This window comes from Polypterus senegalus, chromosome 2 (assembly GCF_016835505.1).
Source record: "Polypterus senegalus isolate Bchr_013 chromosome 2, ASM1683550v1, whole genome shotgun sequence".
NCBI classification, from domain to species: Eukaryota; Metazoa; Chordata; class Cladistia; order Polypteriformes; family Polypteridae; genus Polypterus; species Polypterus senegalus.
This window is the reverse complement of record NC_053155.1, coordinates 38,508,972-38,521,413: the sequence shown is the minus strand read 5'-3', so window position 1 is coordinate 38,521,413 and position 12,442 is coordinate 38,508,972. Positions and strand designations below refer to the sequence as shown.

The following is a 12,442-nucleotide window of genomic DNA, read 5'->3' as shown; positions in this document are numbered from 1 at the left end:
TTATTATGATCTTTCTAACTAAACTCTTGAATTATTATCTTTCTTAAATGCTTTAGAAATGTATCTCTTTATATGGAATGGCAGTTAAAGGTTCTGTAGTATTTTGTTTTTCCTTCAGGGCAGTATTATAAACTTCCTACCTCTGTTTTACTATGGAATATATATAAGACAGAAATTTCATGGCATAATCATAATGAACACTACATCTCATGAAAAAATGCTTATTTGCCTACCACAAGGAAAAAAGAATATTTACAACACCAAGAACTTCAAAAAACATACTGCGATTATTCATCTCAGTAATAATAGTTACATTTCTCAGTTTTACATAGTATTCTAGTGTCTTGGCTGTGTGGTGACACGTCTTTAAGTATAAGCAACTGATGGTTCATTTGCATTTGGCAGTGTGGAGAGTGGCAGCCAGGAGGCTAAAGGCCTATGCAAATGAAGTCCTCTGAGAGAGACTGTGGGTGGAGTTCACTTGACTCCATTCAACCAATGAGGGTAACAGGAAAGGACATTATGTGGCTGTCTATCTTAGGACATTGTTAAAAAGGGGAAGACAAAGCAGGTTTGGTGATTCTGAGACGGAGTAAAAACCAAATAGGACTGCATAAATCCATGGTAGTTAGTTATGGCATGCTCTGGGTCAAATGTAGTGATGGACATTTTGATTCACCTTACTGATCTGATTGTTTTAAACTGCCCAATTAAATAAATCGATTAATTTGTTTTGTTTGATTCATCAATGATTTAAAAAAAAAACATTTATTGGGCAGAGATTCCCCCTGAATGATTCTCAATTTAATTATTATTTATTCCATCCATCCATCCATTATCCAACCCGCTATATCCTAACCACAGGGTCACAAGGGTCTGCTGGAGCCAATCCCAGCCAGCACAGAGCGCAAGGCAGGAAACAAACCCTGGGCAGGGACACACACTAGGGACAATTTAGAATCGCCAATGCACCTAACCTGCATGTCTTTGGACTGTGGGAGGAAACCCATGCAGACATGGAGAGAACATGCAAACTCCACGCGGGGAGGACCCGGGAAGCGAACCCAGGTCTCCTTACTGCGAGGCAGCAGTGCCATCGTGCCGCCTAATTATTATTTATTTAATTATAATGTATGATTTAGATTGATTCAATTATATATTAATTTAATATAATATTAGCATGAAGCATGAACAATTTAATGAAAATGCATGCTTAAAATAAGACACACTGATTGCACTTGAGTATCATAAGTGAACAGCAATTGTGCAAATCATACCCTAGTAGTGATTGAGTGATTGACTTCCCAAATGAACAAAAATCTTGTAACTCATTCTTGGGTAGTGCTTCATTGATTCACTTCGCAAATCAATTCAATGAGAATTATGTAACTCGTAATCAGGTAATGATTCAATGACTCACTTGTATCAAATGAATAAGAACTGTGTCACTCATTTGTGAATCAAATGAACAAGAATCACTTGGCTCATTCTAGGATAATGATTCAAAGAATCGCTTCTTGAATCAAATAAATAGAACTGTGTGACTCATTCACGAATCAAATGAATGAAAACCATGTGACTTGTTGAAACTCGAAAGAATTAGTGATTGACACAGTATTTGCTTGGTACATTTAATGAGCAGTAAAAAGTGTACACTAAAGTAAAGTTGAAAGCAAAATGATTGTTTGAAATTATGCTGGGATTGATGTCATACCCGAGCTCACCATGTTCCAGTAGGACATTTAGAAAACAAATATGGATGAATCCAGGAAAACTTTGTTGTGCTTGCTCCATCGGAATAAATAGCAGTTGATAACAACAACATTGCATATTCAAACACTGTAGCAACATTTCCATAGATAGATATTTGACAGTTCTGTTTCTACAACTGATTTAAAGAGTTACAAATAGACAGAAGTACTAAAAAAAGTATATTGCCACAGCTTTCACTAAAGGTTTCAGTGTACCACACCGGACAAACTTGGACTTGACAGACCAGCCCAGGGTTTCTGAGTTGGATATCCAACTTAAGGGGGTATTCCAGTTGAAAACTCAAGAGTAGAAATTGGATAATTCCGACTTCCCTCTTTAAATGTAACACAGCCTTAGAATAATATTTTTAAAAGGGTCAATTTTAAGAGGGTTATTTTTTGGATGTACAAAGGAACATTGAATATATTAGTTTAATGTTAAGTTTCTATATTCTGTTTAAAACAACATTTATTTATATAGCACATTTTCATACAAATAATGTAGCTCAAAGTGCTTTACATGATGAAGAAAAGAGAAATAAAAGACAAAGTAAGAATCAGAATAAGACAACCCTAATTAACATAGAATAAGAGTAAGGTCCAATGGCCAGGGAGGACAGAAAAAAACAAAAAAACTCGGCTTGAGAGAAAAAAATAAAATCTGCAGGGGTTCCAGGCCACGAGACCGCCCAGCCTCCTCTGTGCATTCTACCTAACATAAATGAAACAGTCCTTTTTGTATTTAGGGTTCTCTTGGAAGGACTTGATGATGATGGTCATGCAGACTTCTGGCTTTTAATCCATCAGTGTAGGACATCACGGTGCTTTGATTAGGTGGTGATGGCGCAGATTGCCAACACAGAAAACTGGGAAAATAAACAGAAGAGAGAGTAGGGATTAGTACGGATTTTAAAGCCACCATGAACAACAATTCCAATAATGAATTTTATAAAACAAACAAAACATTCTAATATAAATGTGCTTTTACTTTATTGTACTTTATGATGAATGAGAACGTTTTCAATGACAGAGATCACATTCACCAATAATGTTCAAACTAGAAAGAATCATAAGTGAAGTGAACTAAAAATTAATAAATAAAAAATACAATCTGTTTAGGGTGGTGTTTAGGGCAAAAATGAATTTTATAAACATGATTGTATGTATGCCTACAAATCTGTTAAATTTATTTTTATACAGTTCCCTTCTCACAAGATGTAGAGACACAAACAGACTGTTATATAAATAAAAAATCAAAACCATTTACTTAACAGAGCTTAGTTACCATTACCAGATAAATACACACATTAGCATGATGGTGGTTATTGTTGCCGTCTTACATCTCCAGACTCTAGGGACTCTCATAACCTGAGCCCAGTACTGTATACTGTATATGATGTTTTCACAATCTCCTCATATCTGCATAAGCTGTTCTTTGTGGCATCCCAGTTTTCCTACAACATTCCAAGGATATGTACATTAGCAGGATCATTTCTTTTCCTAAGTGACTACGTGTGGTCTTATGGGCTGTATAGATCTGTACTGTGATGTCCAGTTTAGAGCCATTTTACACTTTTCATATATCATTGTTACTCCATATCACTTATCAGTAGTCACTCATCTCTCTTCACTACTCACTTGCAGTTTATCATGCTTTACTCGTCACTACTGAGTAGTTCCTCACCACACATCATGCATCAGTACTCAGTCATCACTCTTCAATACTTATGGCACTTATCCTTTGTAACGCATCAATCCTCAATACTCAGTTCTCGCATATCACTCATCAGTATTTATTTCTGGCTCATCACGCATCATAACTCATGGCAGGGGCCATGCGCAATGTAAATTAAAAAAGTATAATCGCAGCCTAATGATTTATTGAAATACCAATCAAATACTTTCTCTACGCTAAACATTTCTCACAGTACTATACTATTAAATAATTTATTTTGGCTGGATGGTAAAGTTATTTGCAAAAAGATGTTGACATTTTTAGGATTTTTCGATGAATACGTTACACAGTATCCTCTATTGCCACATAAATTTTGACTTAAATTTCATGTAAAATCACATAAATTACTGAATTCTGAATCATAGTTATGCTGTTATACTGTGACACACATACATGTCTGAAGGTCACTTCGGGACTTGTTCAAGGTAAGCAATACCACCACTGAGTGAGGGTGCTGCTGTCACTAATGGTATTGACTCTTTACATCTCCACAACACTAAGAAGACACCCAATTAGGGCAACTGACTCTGCCCCTTCCAGTTAAAAATCTATAAATCTGGGACGCTCCAGGAAGGTGGCTTCTTATTTGGATGTAGACTCAGCCAAGGATGGAGCTCTACCCTAGACCCGATTCATTGTTTAAGAAGGCATTTCAACCTTGTGTTTTGTTTATTTTGCACCAGAGAGCACAATTTCTGTTATAGTAGGCAGCTTTATTAAACGGGGCACTCGACCACAACTGATTGAGCTTAGTTTGTTTATAATTTATTTTTCATATTATAGTGAACATTGATCCAACTGTCCTCACTTAGGAATATGTAGTTCAAAGCAATGGGACAGATGATTTCACTTTTAGAATGGATAATTAAGTCTTTGGAAGAATATTGAAATGAGAATGAGTAAAGCAAAAATAATTCAGTTCTTTAATGTGTCTTTTTTTGTAATTATTTGAAATAAATATGAAAGATGGTTCAGTCACAGGCACAGCTGCAGCTTCTCTGCTCCAGAAGAGTCAATTTAAATATCCGTTCCAATCAGTACTCCCTCCCAGAGTTTCTCAGTGTATGCTGATTTTTCTTCTATAACCCAAAAACATACAAGTGGCTTGGAAAGAATAAGTATGAATTTATGCCATAGAACACTTTCAGTTTCCATTCAGTGCTGTTTTACCTGTTATTTCCTTAAATCATCTCATGTGTGATGAGCGACTGCTGAGAAATGACTTAGTGATTTGTAATGAGCTGCAAGTGAGTAGTGATGTGTGGCAAGTGATGAGTGACAAGATATGGAATAAAACTGACGTTTGATGACTGGGTGAAGTGAAAAAAGGTGATATTCTAAAATGGACACCCTACTGTCAAACCAACACAACCTCAAGAGTAATGGTATTTTTTAAAATAAATGTACTGTTTATGGCAAAAGGAAAAGGTTGAAAATGGAAACTGATTGGCCTGATAAGAATAAAAATGTGTATGTGGTCTGCTGAGGACTCGCCAAGGGTGGTTCCTGCTTTGTGCTCCTTGCACCCAATGTTTCAGGAACTCTATAATGGACTAAGTATTTTTAGGCAGTGGCTTGGATTACCATAAAAAGGGAGGATTTAGCTCAAGTAGCCTTCTATTTAACTGACAATCATCATACTGAAGTGCCCGTAATGTTCTAGTTCAGATTAGAGATAGCTGGTTTGTCAGAGGGTAGGCACAGTAAATTGAAATTAATTACTAGTTATGCTTCTCTGTTTTATGCGGTGGGCTGGCGCCCTGCCCAGGATTTGTTCCTGCCTTGTGCCCTGTGTTGGCTGGGATTGGCTGTAGCAGACCCCTGTGACCCTGTGCTAGGATATAGCGGGTTGGACAATGACTGACTGACTGACTTCGTTGTTTTATTCCAGTATTAGCATCAAAGTTTAAGGCCAGCTATGTACATGACACTGTCAGCATAATATGTTTGTGCAGCATAAAGTGAATTAGGAAACAATATATAAAATTATAAAAACACTGCACAGTACATCTTACTTTTTAAAGGATAAATCAATTGAATGCTTACCAATTATTGTGTTCTATTTGGACTTTGATGCTGCACATATTTTAAAACACCTTACAAGCAAATAAAGTAAATTGGGAATACCAAATCATCAAGGATAAGTAATGGCACAATATTGCATTATAATATTAGAATATATTCACTATCAAATGTTAAAATAATGAAGGCAACATCAGTGCAAAAATAGTTTCATTCTGCTGCAGATAGTGTAGCTAATGTAAAAATAAATCAGAATAATCAAGGACACATAGGTCAAATAAGGCGTAAAGGGAAAAAAATTACATCCCTGCTGGCAACCATTCTTTGTAGGAAGATCTTAAGCCAATGCAGCCAAAAATATTTCAGTTTTCTTTTTTCACTTGTGTTCAATACCAATATAACAAAGGAAAAATAGAGAAGTGAACAGAAGACGACCTAATAACAGCCCATTTAATGACTGCTTCAGATCTCGCTGCACCATGTGAAGGAGTTGTAAGTATATTGAACTGCGGTTTAACTCTAAGGGTTATGAAACATGCTGATAATACAGACGCAAAATATCCTTCACATTTGCTTTGTGAGAAGAACATTGACATTTGTCATTTTCATTAAAGTTAAAACACTTATTTGCAGATTTTTTTTTTTTACATCGAGAGCTAGGTGACATTAACTCTACTGGCTATAGGGAGTTGCAGCCCTAATGCTAACCCCATCAATGTCCAAACAGTTTGACCACTCTTTTCCTTACCACATCAATACAACAGCTGAGATTAGAACCCAAAGTAGATGCCGATCTGTCAGAAGCAGCTTACGATACAGAAGAAGGCACCAAAGTAATGTGTGACAACAAAACGTCCACCAGTGTGGCATGCTAGGGACCCATGTTGAATGAACAATGTTAGTATTAGGTGAGGAAGAGAATCAAAATACCACTGTTGTTCCAAAAGGGTGGACTTTTATTGCATCAGTGTCATTACTTAAGTAAACCTTGGTTCTCACACTTCTTCTGAAAATGGTGAACAGTTTGTTAGAAAACGATGTGTTTAAATTCCATCTACTGGCAAACTTTACTGCTTTTTTACAAATTATTTTGTTTAGGGTGCATAATCTGCCATCTGATAGCCTGCCTATGCCCATAATGTTAAACTAGACTTGCCATTGGAAAATCATCTTTCTTTTATATATGGATGTGTTGTTAAGGTGTGGCAGGGGTCACATGATAGAAGTGCCCAGCTCAACAGAATACCATAAGGAAATCCTGATCTACAGTGGCACATGGGCTAGCCCTGCTGCTACACAGTTCTGAGTTTGAATCTCCATGTTTTCCATGTGTCTCCTTTGATTTTTCTTTGTATATTCCAGTTTTTATCTCATGATTGGTAGCCCAAAATTAGCCTGGTGTGAATGATTGAGTGTGGCTGTATGCATTAATGTGCCCTGAGACGGATGGAGCCCCCTTACACCTGATGCCCTCCCAACAGGATCTGGCCCAGAAAACCCAGGGCTGGCAGTTTCAGTGATGGATACCAACAGTTAGATAGCACATTAGCACAGTAGATTACTGCAGCTTCCCCAATGTGTTTCAAATCCCAAAACATGTCACTGTAAGTACAGAGTTGGGATATTTTCAATCCTTGAGTCTACATTGGTGTAATATGGGTACCCCTTGTTTTCTCCCAGAGCCATGTGTGTTAGTTTAATTCATAATTATACCATACCTATGAAAGGTACTCACCCCCTTGGAAGTTTTCACATTTTATTTTTCTATTTTGACACCGATCAACAGAAAAAGAGTCTTTAATGTTAAAGTGAAAGATATCTCTGCAAAGTAAACTAAATTATGAAAATTAAAAAAAATTGTTAATTTCATACATATTCACTCACTTCATGTCAGTCTTTAGTAGATGCACCCTTGGCAGCCATAGCCTTCAGTTTGTGTGCACAAGTCTCTACCTGCTTGGTATCACAGTTATATTTAGATTTTTTCTTCTTGGTAAAACTACTTAAGGTCTGTCAGGCTGCATGAGAATCGTAAGTGAACAGCCTTTGTCAAGTCCAGCCACAAATTCCCATTTGGACTGAGATCTGCACTCTGCCACTCCAGCACATTAATATTGTGGTTTGTAAGCCATTCCTGTGTAGCTTTGTCTTGGTAGAAAACAAATCTTCTACGAAGACGTGAGTTTCTTGTGGACTGCATGAGGTATTAAGTAGGATCCTTTCTGGCAGTAATGGGATTTGAATTGAAACCCCAGGTAGGTGATCTCTATTGAACTAATTCTGTGACTTCTAAAACCATTTGGCTATATGAGTGATAATTTAGGTGTCTCCCATTATAAGAGGTGAATACTTACATGATTAATTATTGTGTTTTTAATTGTAATTAAATAGACAACTTTGCAGAGATCTATTTTCACTTTGACACTAAAGAGTCTTTTTCTGTTGATCGGTGTCAAAGGAAATCCACTTTAATTCAATGTTGTATAACAAAAAAAAACTTCCAAAGGGGGTGAATTCTTTTTATTGGCACTGCCCAGTATGAGTAAGTGTGCCCTGTGAAGAATTGGTACCCTAGGAATAAGGTTTGATATGCTCAGAGTTTTGGTTTTGATACGATGAATGAATATTTAAATTAACTGTTCGATTCCTTTGTGTCATAAATATTTTGACACTACAGCCCAGTGGATTTGCAGTGCTGCCTAGCAGCTCCAGGCACGTGTTCAGTTTGTACTTTCTCTTTCAATTATATAGGTTGTCAATCAATCTTTATTTTATATAATGTTTTATGAAGCAAACAAGATTACAATATACTCTCAAGTGTACAAAGTAATATGAACATTTTAGTCAAAAGCAGGAAAAATAAACAAGAACAACACAGACGGATAGCAGGAAATAATTAATTGAGTACATCAGATAGATGTTAAATTTAAGAGTTCTAGAAATACAAAAAAATTACAATATGCAAACATTTACACTTCTTAGTCAGTTTCTTCCTTGCTGATATCTATGGTATGTTAAATGACTGCGAACTGCCCTGGTATCCACATGCGTGTAGCTTTGCCCTACAACAGACCAAGGTTGCAGTGTCGGCTCTGGCCTCACACCTGATCCTACCACGGCAAACTCGGTCTCCCCGCGACACTGTAAATGAAAAAGCAGGTGTAGAAGAAGGATGGAAAAAAAATTTAATTAAACCATTTTTGCCTCACAATTTATTTTGACAGAACCCTAACTAATCTAGTTAGTGAAGGTCAGACATAAGGTAACTGCAAAAGTGTCATCAATTGAGCTGAGAGACTTGTAAAATGATATAATTAACATGGCTTTCTGAAGATATTTGATTACATTTGGTGTACAGGGGACCAAGTGATATAATTAATCAAAGCCAATGCACAAGGAAACGTGTGCAAAATCTTTATTATTAATATATTCAAATTCAATCTCCTTTTATGAGGAAAAAATAAAGCACCTGTGTTTCTTATGTTTATTAAAATGCATAATTTATTACAGGCTGAAACTCTGAAATGGCCAACGCAGATTAATACATCATTTACGTGACACAAAAAATGAAAATATGTCCTTGCTGAAATTTATATATGAATTTTGTCAATTTTAAAGCATCTTAAAATGTATCATTGCTGTCTCTAATTAGATGGTTGGCTGCAGAATTAAATACAACACAGAGCTCAGAAGCTCAAACTCTCAGGTTAGTTTGCTTTAGGGACTGAGCCACTGGACGTTAATCCACAATGCTGCCTGTTCAGTGTCCAATTCTGTGTGACACAGAGCAAGTCACTAAAGTACTCCAAAATAATATTGTAGGGACCAACAATTGTAATAAAATAGGGCACTTCCACCATGAAAAGGTCAAAAAAAGAAATACAGCATTTCTGCTGTTTATTCATTTATAGCAAATATTGCACATGAAAAATGATACTGTAATGAAATTCTTGTGAACCTGGAACTACTTTACTACACCCACGGTTAGTGGCTGAGGTGGACGTCCTATTTGTTGTTCGTTGTCAGAACATATCATAAACATCCTGCTACCTTGATGCTTTACAAATTGAAACCGTCCTGGTGTCACAGCCCTAGAACATGCTGCAGTGTACACTGAAGTCCTTCCAGCGTTCTGGCTCTGGAATACGCCACACGCATAATGCTGTGCACTAAGGTGTCTGACAGCTCTTCAGTCAGGCAAAGAAACCAAGAGGTTTAACCTCTATTTTTATGCCTCTTTCAGAGAGAGAAAGACCACCCCCTTGACTTCCAGCTACCCTCTTTGCATCTTGAGTCTTCGCCTTCCTGGCTGTGTGACTGTGATTGATCCATTTGTATATGCAGGTTGGCAGCCTCACTTGACATATTCAGTAGTGCTCTGACTCAGCCAGGTGCGTCGTATCTCCTAGGATTGTTTTGTTGCCCAACTGGTTATTAGCCCTGTAAAACATAATCTTTCTGTTTTGTTGTTATCTACTCTATCTATATAAAATCCTAAGCCTAAAAGTGCAATGGTGACGTTTTTTATGTCCTGTTTTTTGTCACGCTTAAATCGGACTTATGTTTGGTATCATTCTTTTCTGAATTTATTGAACTTTAATGTGATGTTGTTAGATTTTCAAATTCTTATTCCGTTTTTAAATTATAAACTAAAAAATATCAGGAACTCACATCTCTCGAGACGGGACTTTGTGCCAAAAGATTTAAACACGCCCGGGGGCGGAAATCAAACACAAGCAGTAGGACAGCTGCTGTACATGCTTTAAAATGTTCAAAGTGCCACATGAGATGCAGATCACCCAGCAAGTCAGCAGCAGCAAGCCAGCAGCTGATCAAGCAAAGAGGAGGTAAAAAAAAACTGTATTTGTTTCCTATTGTATCACCATTTAAGAGGGGGTTTCGGAGGAGCGACCGCATCTCTTTGGGATGCATTCAGCCCCCCTTTTCACAACGGCAGAGATGCGAAGTAGCTGACGAACGAAACAAACATGGGGGAACCCCTTAGTAATATATAAGACATTGGACGACAGCTCTACATTTTCATTCTCTCTTGATTTATCTTTTAGTGTACAAGATAAAACTTTTATTGTTTTGGTTATTTTTAAGTCTATTTTAATATAGTGAGGCAAATACCGGACTCATGTTCATATCGAAGTTATAGTAGACTTATCACTCTCTTTATTCAATCTGTGTACAGAAATGATAAAGACATCTAAAAGAATTTTAGGGTTTATATCACAAAGTGGAGTTTAAGTCAAGGGATACTATGCGTAAGTTATAACACACTAGTGAGGCTTCATCTAGATTACTGTGTTCAGTTCTGGTCTTCGTATTACTAAAAAAGAGGACAGCTAGTAGTCTGAATCCAGGATGGCAGGCTAAGAGTTATGAGGTGAGATTGAAGGAGCTGAACCTTTTCTGTTTAACTAAATGGACATTATAGGGGGGATGTGAATAATTTGTTTAGAATAATGAAGGATACTAGTACAGTAGATCCCAGCTATTACTTTAAAATAAATTCTGCAACAAGAATATGGGGACATGGTTGGAAACTTGTTAAGGTAGCATTTCACAGAAATGTAAGAAAGTTTTTCTTCATGAAAAGAACCATGGAATAAATTACCAAGTACTGTGGTGGATAGTAGAATTTTAGGGACCTTCAGATCTCGACATGATATTATTTTGGACAATCGATGTGATAGTATGGACAAGTTCATTTATTTGAATGACCTGATCTCATCAAAATTTTTCAAAATTTATGGAAAAGTTCATTAACTGCTAGGACTACTCTTTGTAAATAATATCTAATGTTTGGTTGCTTTTTTATATATATATATTCCTAAAATTATAATGTCCTAAAATTATCTAATATTATCATTTATTCAAGTCTTTTTTTCACATAAATGGTGACATTCTAGGGCCTATATCACTCTAAACTCTTTTTACTACAAGAACTTTGCACCAGATGCACGGAATATGCAGTGCAGTGCATGCCCAGCTGTTTTCATGGGGTAAACATCTAAGTCACTTGGGACACTCCTAACAAGAACATCAGAATGCTGTCAGAAGGAAGGACTCATGGTCTCCGATATACGCACATACAAGTTCAACTGGGCACACATTTAACTGGGACACAGTGCAAGTAAAATTTAAGGCAAATACTAAGAATACCAGAGAGCCAGCCGAATTGTGGCACAGAAATGAAATGCCATTAACAGACATTTGGACATACATGCAACATATCCAGGCTTAAAAAGAACACTCGAATAACAGAAAAACACTTTATGACCAACACCCGCCAAACCCCACCTCCTTGATCCACCCAACCCTTCCACCACCACCTCCTCATTTGCTATATATTGCCTTTGATTCCTGTATGTCTAATAATTTTCCTCTGATGATGACATCTGGCAGGTTGTCAAAAGCTTAGTAGTAAAAACTATTTTAAGTGACGTGATTCATTTTCTCCCTTTGTGAATTACTAGCTACAAGTATGCAAACAGTATCAGTCCTTCTCTTCCTTCACTCTAAACATAACATGACATTTTAAACTTGATTAATAGAGGTCAGGGTTTTGGAGGGCCTGAGCCTCTCCTGGTGGCACTGGGATCAACAGCATTAGTGACATAGTGACAGTCTGTTGTAGGGTTCATTCATGCACATAATGTAGGGTCAGCAATTCATGTAACCTCTATGTTTCTGCTTGGGGAGGAAGATAAAACAAATTAATGCTCTGTTTTTTTATTTTATTATTTGTTTATACATTTTACTTTTTCTTACAATAATTTCTTTAACATTTTAAGTGTTGACTTTTCACTGAGAGTGCCATTTTGTTGTTTACTGTTCCCATTGCAATCATCATTTTGTATATTTGTTTTTCATGAGCACTACCATTTATATTTGTTTAAAATTTTCTACCTTTTATGTTTATTTG

The 12,442-nt window shown here is 36.6% G+C and overlaps 1 protein-coding gene across 2 annotated transcripts in view; it reads left to right on the top strand.

The window, feature by feature from the left end:
• nlgn4xa (neuroligin 4 X-linked a) overlaps nt 1-12,442 on the top strand; it is a 607,526-nt gene that overhangs the window by 570,296 nt on the left and 24,788 nt on the right. The gene's annotated exons all lie outside the window — the stretch shown is intronic.